Here is a 12,769-nt window from a genome sequence, read left to right on the forward strand (position 1 = left end):
CAAGGGACTGCGGGGGGAGAGAGGAGGGGGAATGGGGGGGGAAGAAGAGAAAATTACAAATCCCACAGCTCACTATTTTGAATTTACATAAAGCAAAGGGAGTTCTGAGGTAAAAACAAATTAGCAACATTACAAATTCGAGAGACATCAGAAAGTGATACACCAATCATAGTTACAATGAAGGGGGCAAAAATCTTTTCCACACTACAATTTAAGATAAAGGGTACAAAATTATCACAACAACATTCTGTATCGAGGATGAAAGCAGGATTCATGACGTGATGCTTGTGGTTTTCAAATTCTAGCAGAGCAGAAGCAGGCAGCGAACAGCGATGTGATTTCTCCAATTTGATTATTTGATTGTGAAGTTGGCATATCATTGTGGGCAGTAATTAGAGAGGATGATTTTTCTTTCTATAAGATATAACTCAATCAAAAAAGTTATTTCCAAAATTATCACAAGCAATGGAGAAAACTTGTATTGAAATAAAAAGGGAACTTTGGGCAAGGTACATTTAGGAGATGGGACAGAGGGGTGAACCTGGGCGCCACTGCTTCAGGGGAAAGAAAACAGTGGAGTTCTGGTCTGGGTTTCCAGCTCCACTCCCTTCGAAGGCCGCCCCCCCCACCACACAAAACAAAGGGGAAAGCTCTCTTACAAAGGGAGGTCCTCTAACGGAGGGACCCCTCTGGCGATCCCTCCCATCAGAGGGGGGGCCAGAAGAAGGACTGAGGGATTAATCCAACCTCACCTCCCCCCCAATAGGGGCTGGCTCGCTGCATGATGGTGCAGGGCCATTGGCGGAGGGGTGGGGCTGGCGGGAAAACGTGGGCGGAAGAGAAGGATTAAGGCGGGAAAATGGGGTCCCTGTAGCGTGGCCAGGGCCATCTCGGGAGGGGGTGCCGGGTGCACTGCATCTCTCCCAGGGAGGCACGGACAATGCCACCCCTAAGGGAGGATAACAGTGTCCGGCAGGGCGCTTGGGGCGGCTCGGCCGCTGCCATCCCCAAGGGAGAAGGTTTGGGGAAGTCCGTGGGGAAAAGGGAAGGGGGGGCTTCGCAGAAGCCGAGGGAGAAATCTACAGGAGAGGAGTCCAACATGGCTGGAAGCCGATGAAATGTGTGGATGTGAAGGGCCTCTCTTAAGATGTTAACAATTCTCTCATAGCTGACGTGTCGCTGTTTACAATTCTGTCCCATTGGTGTCCTTTCGACCCCCCCTGCCCCCATAGCCTAGAATAGGGAGGAGAGGGTAGAAAAGGCAGCTTTCCGAGAAAGAGAAGGAGCTTTCCAGTATGAGTTACCCCAAAAAGACTGAGCGAGGTTACGTCATCCTCGGAAAAGAAAAAGCCTCCTGGCCGCCAGGGACATGCAAGGCTACAGCCCCCGTCTGGACGCGGACGGTGGTTAAAACTCAGAACAGAAAAAAAGGTAGCTCAGCCGCCTGCCAGGGTCCCACCCTGCTCTGACCCAACTTATCCTCCGGGCTCGGGTGGGGAAATCTCTAGCTCTCTCTTCAGTGGTGGAAAATCGCGCTGAACTGAGGACGTATTCTTTCGCAGTTTGGCTCTGCCAGAAGCCTGGGTGTTCCCATTAAGCAGAGCTCCTCCCTGAAACCCTGGGTTCGACCGCTGTCAGCCTCTGGTCTCCATTCAAATGCTGTCCCCTGACGGGCCACTTTTCGAGCTCAGTCCATCGAGCCACTGCCAAACTGTCCTCCTTGTCCTCGGGTAAGTCTACCCGGCTCCCGGCCCCTGTAGTCCGGCTGCCTCTGCAGCGCGGCTGCTCCCGGGCGGGTTAGAGAGCACACTGGTGAGGACAGAAGAGGGTCCCTGGAGCTTCGGGTTTGTTTTCTGCTCAGCACATCAACTCCTCTTAGCGTCTGCAGAGCTCTTACGGTGGCAGAGTTCCTTTCTCTCTCCTCCCTTTCACAAATCAATGGAAATGGCAATCCTCTGCTACCATTTGTTGCCGTGCGAGACCGGCTCCAGGCAGGCGCCTGCAGGCATGGCGGGAAGAGGGGAGAGGCAGTGGCTGCTTTCCCCTCAGCTCTGCGAGGCTCAGTTCTACCATGGGAACAGACGAAATGGCGACACGGGGCTCGGGTGCAAACACGTGTTTATTGTAGAAGCATGTTCCCAAGACACTGGGGGACCAATCAGGGGTCGGTTATACCCCGTGCCAGGGGCGGGGGGAAACATGAGCTGCAGCCAATGGGACGGGAGGCAGGGGACAGGGTCAGGGAAACCCCGGGGACCGCGATGGGAAAGGCGGGGGGGCGGGCAGGGACCGGACTGCGTGGTGAAGGGGAGTGATAAGGGAACAAAGGGTCAGGACAAGGGACTGCAGGGGGAGGGGGAACTGAGGGGGAAGAAGAGAAAATTACAAATCCTGCGTACATGCTTCGTTTTTTGACCCTTCTCCTTCATTGCTTTTGTGCATGTCTCTAAAATCTTTCTGGGATTTTTATTTATTCCTCATTTCTTTTGACAGACAGTAAAAGCTGGTTCATCAGTCAGTTTCTTCAGCCAAAATTGGTAAAATAATGGCTATTAAGATTAACATTTACTCAGAACTCCTCATCTTGTGAGAACATGTGAGTTGAATTCATACAAACATTTCAGAGCACAACAATTTGCCTTATAACTTCATGAGTGAAGTTTGTCAGTTTTACTGAGGCAGAGTCATCAGCTCTTCACAGGAGGCATCGCCACAACATATTTTGTGACCTCATCTGTGGAGGTTTTCTTATCAAAAAAAAAAAAAAAGAGAACTATAGAACTATAGTCTCTATAATGAGAGAAGCTGATATCAAAGGACGTGGGACTTGCAGAAGTATCAAATGACATATGCCACCATCTAAATGACATAGACCACCATATATATGCAGATACAATTAAACACATGAAGATCGAGTGTGGGAAAGCTGGCATTGTGTCATTCCTGTGACAGGGCACATGTCTGTGATGCAAGACAGCAGTCCCAGAGACCTGGACTGTTGCACAAATCTGCCCTGTAGTCTTGTGAGGCAATTCCTGACACACATAACTGTAAGACAAATAATAAGATCTGAAGAATTGCACAAGGTGCCCTGAGTGCTCAGAAATGTTCCCAGCAGAGCAGGTAGTGATCGTCTGTGCTTTGTTTGAGTCTAAAGGTCTAGTACAGGACTATTGTATTACTTTATTTTCAGTTCTATAATCATCACCCCAGACAACCCAAATTTGCATAAAATCAAAGGCAGAGACAGAAGGGTAATAAAACAGAGAGGGGAAACAGACTGTAGGGATTTGAGGAGAAGGGGGTTAATGCAGGAAGTGAAACAGTCAATGGAGATTGAAAAAGTGTTGACGAAAGAAGCATCTAAGTTAAACTTTATCTTGCTTGACATACAAGTATAGGTATATAATGTACACTTTTTCTATGGTATCTGTGCCTCTTTTTGTTCGGTTTTCTTTTCTTTTATTTTTATTTTCTGAATAATCTGAAGAATATGTTTATGAACACATTTTTTCAACCTCCTTATTTTCTCAACTTCCTGAGCTCAGCTGAGTAGGAGTCAGTACTCTGTAGCTACTCCACAAGCAACCAGGAGACTGGTAAGATTATGGGATATCCCCAAGGAATTTGGGAAATGCCATGCATCTTGGACCTCACAAAAGGTCTGGGGAAATATGCTTGCATTCCAGTTCTGATAACAAGCTTATGTAGTCTCCTTCAAAGTATATGCAGCAGTGTGTCCCAGGCCTGTACCCAAATCTCCAATAATTGTGCAACTAAAGAAAGAAAATGTTTTTTTCCAGGGAAAAAAATTTCAGATGTCCTTTGTCAGTGGTAAGAACTGAACTCCTGCTGCTTTTAAATGAAACTAAGTTCTGGGAAATAGGGACATGAAATTTCCTGTGTCTCCTGTGAAGAACAAATTCTCTTGTTCTACTGGACTATATTTGATGCTCATCTTTAGCATCTTTGACACATTATACACTGAGTTGAACCCTGTAGTTCAAAGGTGTTTTCTATTTTTTGTTACTGAACTTCAAGACAAAGACTACTTTGATCAGGACTTTTGAGTTTTCGATGTTTTGATTACATTTTGCATTCTTCATTTCATGTATAAAGCTCACCATAGGTTAACTTGAGGTTTCTCAGTTTTCTTCAGTACTTTTCTTCTGGGATTCCATGACAACTGTTCTTTTATCAGTTAGATACTACTAATTCAGATGCTCAGGCTTAGATCAGTCACAAAAATCTCCCATTGCTTTGCTTCCTTTTTTTTTTTTTCCTTTCCACTTCAGATCCCAAACAAGTTTTACATATTTTCTTTCACTGAGCATGCTACTTAATCCTGCAGTAAGTCTGCTCTTCCTGACTTCACTGAAAACTTTAAAAATTGTCAAGTGCTTCAGGGCTTGGACTTGATCAAGGAAAGACAACCTGTGTGTTTTTCTTCTCATTGGCACCTGGTGCTTTCCAAACCCAAATGTACTGTTGTTTAAAAATAATTTGTTTTCATGTTTCTGGGTGAGTTTCAGCTCCATGGAAATTCTTACTTTGGTGTTTTTCTTTCAGAGGATTTTGACTTCTTATTACCTCTATTGTCTTGCAGTAGTCAATAAGATCTTTGGGCCTGGAGTGATTTAAACAACTCTTATTAAGGTACATGATAGTAAATCCTCTTGATTAACAGAAGAAAAGCCCCAGAGATATCCTTTTTGCCTGGGTTTTCCAATGTCTGGAGTAAAAAGTACAAAGTTACCAACACATTTTGTCTTGTGGGAAGGAGAAGATTTTCCTGCTCATAAGGCTGGTAAAGGTTGGGAAGAAAACTCTGCACTCAGTAAAGTAAAGGAAATTACAGTAATCTGCCTGAACTGTAGCCCTGTTAGCTGGGAGTTCACAATCAGCATGCTCCCAGGTTCCAGCTAGCCCATGTATTTCATCTAGAGCTATGAGGAGTGGCAGCAGTGATGGCTTTTAAGAGGAAAGAAGTGCTGGTAGAACTTACTCCCAAGGCTAAAAAATGCACAAGTTCTTAGAGTCCTTTAAACCAAGTTATAATCATGACAACACCATTCATCATAGCAATGCCCATCCCTTCTTCACATCAAGCCAGCCCCTTTAAACACAGCTCTTCCTGCTGTATGAAGTTATTCAATGAAAGATTTTATTACTGCTGTCTGTACTATTTTTCCAGGGTGCTACCATAATAGAAATCAACACAGCGAAATCAGTAATAATCACACATGTTTCATATTGGTTCCCATGTGGAAAACATTTCAAAGGTGTCAGTGCCTGGAAAACCTGATGGTTTCATTGAATACCAGAATGAAACTCCAAGGCAAACCCTGAGGAGAGATTAACACTTGGAAGTATAAAATTCAGGTAGTAATGAGAAGCCAGGTGTTCACTGTCAAGGATTCCAAGTTTCCCTAATTATGGGCAAGTATCTGACTTTAACTGCCTCTCTCAGGTGAGCTAGTAATCCTTTGTTGACAAAGATTTATAAAGAGAAAAAAATAACAATAGGAAAAGAAAAAGAAATATGCCTCTGTTTCCTGCTATGGAGAACATATTACACAAGCAGCCCTATTTCTAACTAAATTAAGATGAGAGAGGGAGTTGGAAGTCATGTTGCACCCACAGTGATCATTCTGCAAATTGCAATATGGGTCTAGAATTTCATGTTAATTACATTTTATTTGAAAAGTGCTGCACTACCCAGTATTTTCCACAGCAGTGGAGGCTTGATTCTGCTCTCAATTATGTAGGTGTAAAGTGGAGTATCTCCAGTGATGCTAATGAAGTTAGAGTATTTTAACACTGAAATGAGGAGGATTACAATAAGGCCCTAGAGTCTGCAATATTGCTACTGCAGTTAATGATCATTACTGCAGAATGCTGTAGTCTGGTAATTATTTCGTTCATGCAGGTAGACAGATACACAACACTGGCACTGATTGTGTCTGTAAGAGAAGGAGTCCAAAAATTTCCAGCCTAATATTGTCTCTCCAAATTGCATTGCATATTCCTTTTTGTATGTATTGTGGCTCTGTGCAGAGGGGAGTGTGTTTGATTTTGAGGAGCTAATTTAAAAGGCTGCATGGGTGCTGAGTATCAAGGTGACAAAACTGTGCCTTCTGTTTCATTAATCCTTTAGGCTGCTGTGACATCTATTGACATTATGTGGAGACCCCATTACTTTTGCTTCTTTTGGAGTGTCTTGATACACACCTTAAAGTACAACACCTTAGATAGTCCTAACTGCTTTCCAAGTCTCAGCTTACCAAGCACAGTGTTAAATGCCACCCAGGCTTTCCTGAGCACCATGTGTGAGTGTGTTTTGGGCAAAAAGTAGACCCACATTTTTTTGGAATATTGAGTGCAGTGGGCTCCAGTCAGACTTTGTGCTGGCAGCCCAGGACAAGAGTGGGTACCTTGAGTTCATCTCTCCCTTGGCAGTTGAGGACTGAGAAGCTTCATCTAACCTGGATTAGCAGTGTATGCTCAATCACTGGCGCATGATTGTCCACAAATAAACTGCCAAGCAAGGACCCTGCAATGGATTAACCAGCACATAGCTGGAGATGGATGGCAATAGAATATGTAACAAGAATTATCCCTAAAAAGCAGTTAGGATATGGCCATCCTGTTCAGGTCATGACTATAGTTGAATGAGGGCTGGGCCATGCTTAAGGCATCTTTATGCCTTAAGCATGAAGATCCATACTTAAGATCTTTATCTCTAGTGAGAAGACAGCTTCTAGTTTGCTCATATTTGCATAGCTGTAACATAACACAGATGCAGCTGGAGCAGGGATACATTTTACTTTTAATTGGAGCTCTGCAGGGCCAAACTCGTGTACCAGCCTCATAGCCCTGGGGTGACCCACTGGCTACCTTTGAGGACCTAAGATCTTAAGGGCTGAATTATATGATTTAAGGAAAAAGGGTGCTCCACATGGACAGGTCTGGATGCATTGTACCTGGTGATAGCATCCAGCTGGCCCAGTGTCTGAGCAACTCTGAGTCACCAGCCCAAATGTTACCTACAGAGACCCCAGCATTAGGGGAGGAAGGTTGCAAGGGAGCAGTAGACAACTTGATGAAAGAATTGATGTAAGTTGAGGGTCTCAGGACACTGACTTTTGCCTGGTCCTGGGACTGACCATTCATGTAGCTTTGGAGTAACTGGTGTGAATGAAAAAAGCTGGATTAAGGCACCTAGCATTTTAAATAATCAACACAGTCTGAATGTATATCCAGTGCCAGACTCTTTGTCTAGCTATCTAGCTATCTGGATTGTATATTCCCCATATAATAATATATTTATTTTTAAGAGGGCTTTTTTTTTTTTGTGGCTGATCACTTAAAAACTCCCATGCTAACCTGTTTTCTTCAGCCAGGTGACACAAGATTAGCATCAATACTTATAATGAATTTTGACCATATGACAACATATCAATGACAAAAGGAGAACAGATAATTTAAAAAAATGTTATTAAAAGATTACTATCTGTTTTCAGCAATAGTGCAGTCCAGGTGTAGCAGATTTCATAATAGCTCTAACATCCACTACATTTGGAGGGTAAATTTTCAAAGGCATAAGTAGTAAAAAGATCCCCAGGTCAGTTTGGCTGGGAGAAGGGAAGCTGTCTTTATGTGTCTTGCAGGTTCCTGGGGATTTCCCACCTTCGTACTTTACACTGGGGATGGCAAGTCCAGAAATTGTTCTGTAGTTGTGCTTTGACAGGCGCATTTCTGCCATTCTGTGTTTGGAGGTGTTGAAATGCTGCTGACTTGTTTGTCACAATATTACTCCTAATGCCTTTTAAAAATTACTGTGTGTTGTCTGCTCTTCTTTCTCAAGTGATGGTGAATTAGAGGGGAAACATGGAACTGAGGTGGAGTTGCCTTTGCAGACAGCTTTGGTAGGAGGCAGGAAGGGTCTGTGATGGTTTTACATCATAAGGCTTGTTCCTTTTCCTTTATCTTCATCTGAATGGAAATGTATGACTTCACCTCTCCCCAAAGAGAAAGCCACCACAAAATGTCTTCAGGCAAAGGGTTATGAATCTCTTCTCATTAGGCACTCGAGTACCTGAAAGCCGAATTTTGAGAGGCTTCTCCTGAAAGGATAGCCAGCTTTGTCTGTGAGATAAAATGCAGCTTTTCTTCAGGAAGGACATCACAGTTCAGCTCAGAAGCACAAGCTGGAAAAGGCATACTGCACATGTTCATCATGTATTCTATCTCCTAGGATGCACAACTTGAGAAGAGTTTGTATGTCACTGCAATATGTCCCCTTGTTTATCTTCCAGACAGACTTCATGCATCATGGTGATAAATTGGGCAATGCATAGGGCCAGTTCCCTCCTACTGAGGTGAGTGGGAGCTGCATGGTGCCTGATACCAAAGCTAGGGAATTATTCAGACTGACTATCATAGCTAAGTGCATGCCAGGTTTGTTTTATTTTCTTTGACAGATCTTTTGAGGACTTAGGGATCTGAGGGGTGATTGAGTTTCCACAGCAGAAGAAAGGAAAGTAGTACCACTTGTTCAGTAGCACTCCATGTATCACATGCATGGGTGGCATTGGCAGTCTGGGGAGTAGCTCAACTGCAGGTGCAAGAGGCTCCAGCTTCAGGGAAAACAAAATCTCCCTTTCTCTGATGGAGCTATTGCTTAGGGTTTATCCTTTTTAGTATTTGTCCTGGAGGGTTGCTTATGGCATTACTGTGACATAAACAATTATTAATAATGATTCAGCAACTGTATCACCCTGTGTAAAAGAAAACAAAACCAAATAAGGCTAATCTTTTGCAGTGCTACTTGCAGTTTCCTACAGGGACTGTTATTTATCTTCCAGCCATAAAATAATTAAATCTTACTGTTTTCCAGTTGTGAAGGAGCTGAACAATGAGGATTCAATCCTCACATGGCCTATATCTTTGGGACTCTGGGTCAAACATTAAGATAATATTTTACTAAAATTACTTTTATTTTTATTGTTTGTTTGAATACTCAAACAAAAGAGTTTCAATTGTTTTGATTCCATATCACTGCAGCGAACAGTATTCATACACCTGGAGTCTGCTGCACTTGTTCCTCACATTTGTGATGTGAAACAGTGCCCATTTTATTAACTGGAATCCAATATGTAGCAGTGAGCAGTGTGTCCAAGCAGCTGCTCTCCAGTGCACATCTCTTTGTGTAGCTTTTGTGTAGCCCACCCCTTGTGCAGCACTGTTCTGTATCCATGTCTGTCATCTCACAAGGGCTCACAGGGAGAAGGAGACTGCTCATGTGCAGTCTCCTGCTGGGGGTTTCTTCTCCCCAGCATCTGATGTTTGCTCAAGGATCACTCCCTTTCCATAATGCAGGCACAATATTGCCTCATGTTATATCAGTGATTTGCTCCTTCACTGATGGAATTCTTGCTGTAATGGATAGAAGTGTTCTAGTATAATGAATGCTGCTGATCAGTGAGCTCTGCAAGACTGTCTAGGATAGACTCCTACTTACATGTTGGAGAATGTGAGGGAGGGTAAATCTGGATGGAGGTGCGGGGGTGGAGGGGTGGGGGTGGAGGGTTATAGGGATTGTCTGACTGTCTCTTTTGTCCCTGACAGTGTTCTGGTATCACTGTATCTGGTATATCACAGACATACCTCTGACTCCAAAAACTTCCCAAGTGTCTGGCTAACAAACACATTTAATTTTGCTTCAGTTCTATCAGAAAAGAAGAAGGGGTTAATACAAATGCCGTTGTCATGATTGTAAATACAACTTGGAGAAGGAAGCAGAGAAGTCACTAGTTCCTTCTGAATCCAGTCTGGTGATGCAGAGAGAAAAGTGTGTGGCCAAGAAGAAAAACACCATGTATATCAAAACATAAATGAAAAAAAATCTCGAGAATGGGAAATGCTGAAGATAAAGAGAAAGAACCCAAGAGAATAAAAGCAAAGATAATAAACAGCCACAGCCAGACTCAGATGTTCTCTGTCCCATTAGAGATGACTTTACCAACATGTATTACCTCACTGTAAAGGTATGTAAACAGGTGTGATTCAGGATGTGTCCAAATGAAGCCTATTGTTTTATCTATATTAAAATATAGAAGTGAATAGCTGTATAGTGGTACCTGAATTAGTAATTGCAAGGGACTAATTCCAACATATCTTAGGGGTTTAGCCATGTAAATCACACTGACCTTCAGTAGTGCCTATGCACCTACATCAGGAGCTCTAGAAAATCTGTGTGCATGTACTGGCCTCCAGGGAAAAGTCCAGTGCTATTATTATAATGTGACTATGACTTTGAGAACCTGTAATGTACTCAGTTTTATACAAATTTACACAGTAGTATTTGTCAGGGTTGTTGTCACTGAAGTGGAAAGCTCAAATTGGTGTGAATTACTGAGACTTAATATTGTACTTTGAATTATGACTTTTTATATTTACATGAGAGTGTCCTTTGAGTCACATCTGGTTTTTGTGCTGTTTACAAACTGCTCTAAAAAGCTGAGCTGAGAATATTCGCAGTTAGTTCAGCATGTGAAACAGAGAAATAGAATTTAGCTCTATTCTTAAACCATGATTATTTATGTAGCAGCCGTGTTGGCCAACAAAAAGAGAGAAAGCTGATGGGCATGAAAATAACCAGTCTGCTCATACATGAGATTTGCTTGCAGTGGTCCCAGCAGGAGCTTGAAGAGGACTGTGTATATTGTGAAACACAAGGATGTATAGTTAATGCATGCCAGAAATGACCATTTGTGGGGCTACTTAATGCTAGAAATCCCACATGGTGATGAGATAATGTGATCCTGGAGTGCATTGTATAGTTCTTGAATATATCCAGTGAGGGAGACTCCACAACCCCTCCAGGAAACCTGTTCTAGTGCATGGTCACTTGGACAACAGAGCTCTTCCTCATGTTGAGATGGAACCTCCTGTGCATCTGTTTCTGCCCATTGCCTCTTGTCTTATTGCCCAGCACCACTTAGCAGAGCCTGGCTTCATCCTTTTGGCATCCTCCCTTCATATCCTTATAGATATTGATGAGATCCACTCTCAGTCACCTATTCTCAAGTCTACAGGCCCAGATCCCTCAGCCTTTCCTTGTAAGAGAGATGCTCCTGTCAAGTAATCATTTTTGTAGCCTCTGCTGGATCTGCTTCAGGAGCTCCATGCCTCTCTTGTACTCAGAAGCCCGGAACTGGACACAGCACTCCAGGTGTGGCCTCACCCGGGCTGAGCAGAGGGGCAGCATCACCTCCTTTTACCTGCTGTCAATGCTTTCCCTAATAGAGTCCTGGAGAAATAAAGAAAGAACTCAGAAAGCTACAGGAACACGTATGCCTGTGCTCTGGGAGCACCTCGCTGTTGGTAATGAGTGTGGGCTGGTGTATCAAGTTACCAGTTTAACATAGAAATGCAGACTAAATATAAGAAGACATGTAGCTGTATAGATGCACACTCAAAGATAAATTAATGGAAGACTACATTTAGAACAACTTACAGTTGGGAAATGAGGTAATCAGAGGTGTGAACGCATTAGTATTGTGAGATCCACAGGCCTTGTTCTGATTCCTGGAGACATATCCATTGGCACATGTGCTGTGAAAACTATTACTTGATCACATATAATGGCTTTTCAAAGGGTGCCTACATTGGCTATTGAATGGCATGGACAAAGACTGATGGTTGAGACAGATGATCAATAATTAGTTTTAACCTTCTTTTTCTTGAAAAATGAGTATTTTGTTATTTTCTGCTGGCCAGTACTCTCTCTAATGACTTTGAATCTATTGGACCATCTAAATAAACTTGATGTGGGGAAGGGGGAAATAGTGTGTGTCCTCAAAACCTTGCTAGGTTGGCTCAACCAGCATATTAAGTATCAGAAAATCACTCACTCACTCAGAATGAAGCAGGTTCAGTTAATACTGCATTTCACAATCTATTTGTCACTCTTAGTGCTCCTCATATGCAGTCGCAGCAGCAGGCGTGCACCAGATAAGGAATTTTCACAGTGCCATGAATTTTTTTTGGCAACTGCTGGTCTTATCAACCAAGTACCTTGCAAATAAGCATCACAACGATAAAGGGAAAGATAAGTGTTATTATCTATTTGCTATGGAAAAGGATCTAAATATACAGTGCCACCAATTTTGCGTGCTTCTATAGACATTTGTGTAAAATGGAACACAGCTAGATTTTTCTGATGTTCCAAGCACTGAACACTCTCAGAGAGAGCTGAAACAAGTCAGAACCACTGACAGGGACATCCATCCCTTGGGGAGGCAAATCTTTGCTGACCTTTTGCACTGTTTTGTTGTATGAGTGAGTCTCTGCTGGAATATGTGCGATTTTGTGTGATTTGTCCTTGTAAACTTATTTGTCTCTTCATAATACAGTGGACTCAGGTGAGGCTGGACACTGAAGGAATTGGGAATAAATTTCTGCTTTTTCAGAGTGTAAATTTTGAAAATGTGAGAATCTTGGCATTGAGAAGGTGAAGAATATCTTACTCCACTTAATAACAAGCTACAATGAGAAGTAGTTTGTCCACTGTCAATATCTGACATTGTCTCTTGTTCTCTCTTGCATCCACCTTTCTCTAGCTCACATTCCTGAAGCCCTGCAAGCTCTTCAGTCTTAGAAGATCCATCTCATAATGCCAAAACAGGCTGATGGGGTAAAGCAAAACTTTTTCCTTTAGCATCTCTATTTCTCTTACTGTGTTCTTTTTTTTTTTTTTCCCTTG

At 42.9% G+C, this 12,769-nt stretch overlaps 1 protein-coding gene across 1 annotated transcript in view; it reads left to right on the plus strand.

Moving 5' to 3' along the window:
• The window catches only part of LOC115494734 (uncharacterized), a 405,288-nt gene that overhangs the window by 271,184 nt on the left and 121,335 nt on the right, over positions 1–12,769 (plus strand). Inside the window, exons 8-11 of the mRNA XM_072926020.1 lie at positions 1,563–1,730; positions 8,319–8,381; positions 9,729–10,049; positions 12,627–12,700. The gene's annotated coding sequence lies outside the window, so the exon portion shown is untranslated. The remainder of the gene's footprint in view (positions 1–1,562; positions 1,731–8,318; positions 8,382–9,728; positions 10,050–12,626; positions 12,701–12,769) is intronic.

The sequence above is a fragment of the Taeniopygia guttata genome, chromosome 3 (assembly GCF_048771995.1).
Source record: "Taeniopygia guttata chromosome 3, bTaeGut7.mat, whole genome shotgun sequence".
NCBI classification, from domain to species: domain Eukaryota; kingdom Metazoa; phylum Chordata; class Aves; order Passeriformes; family Estrildidae; genus Taeniopygia; species Taeniopygia guttata.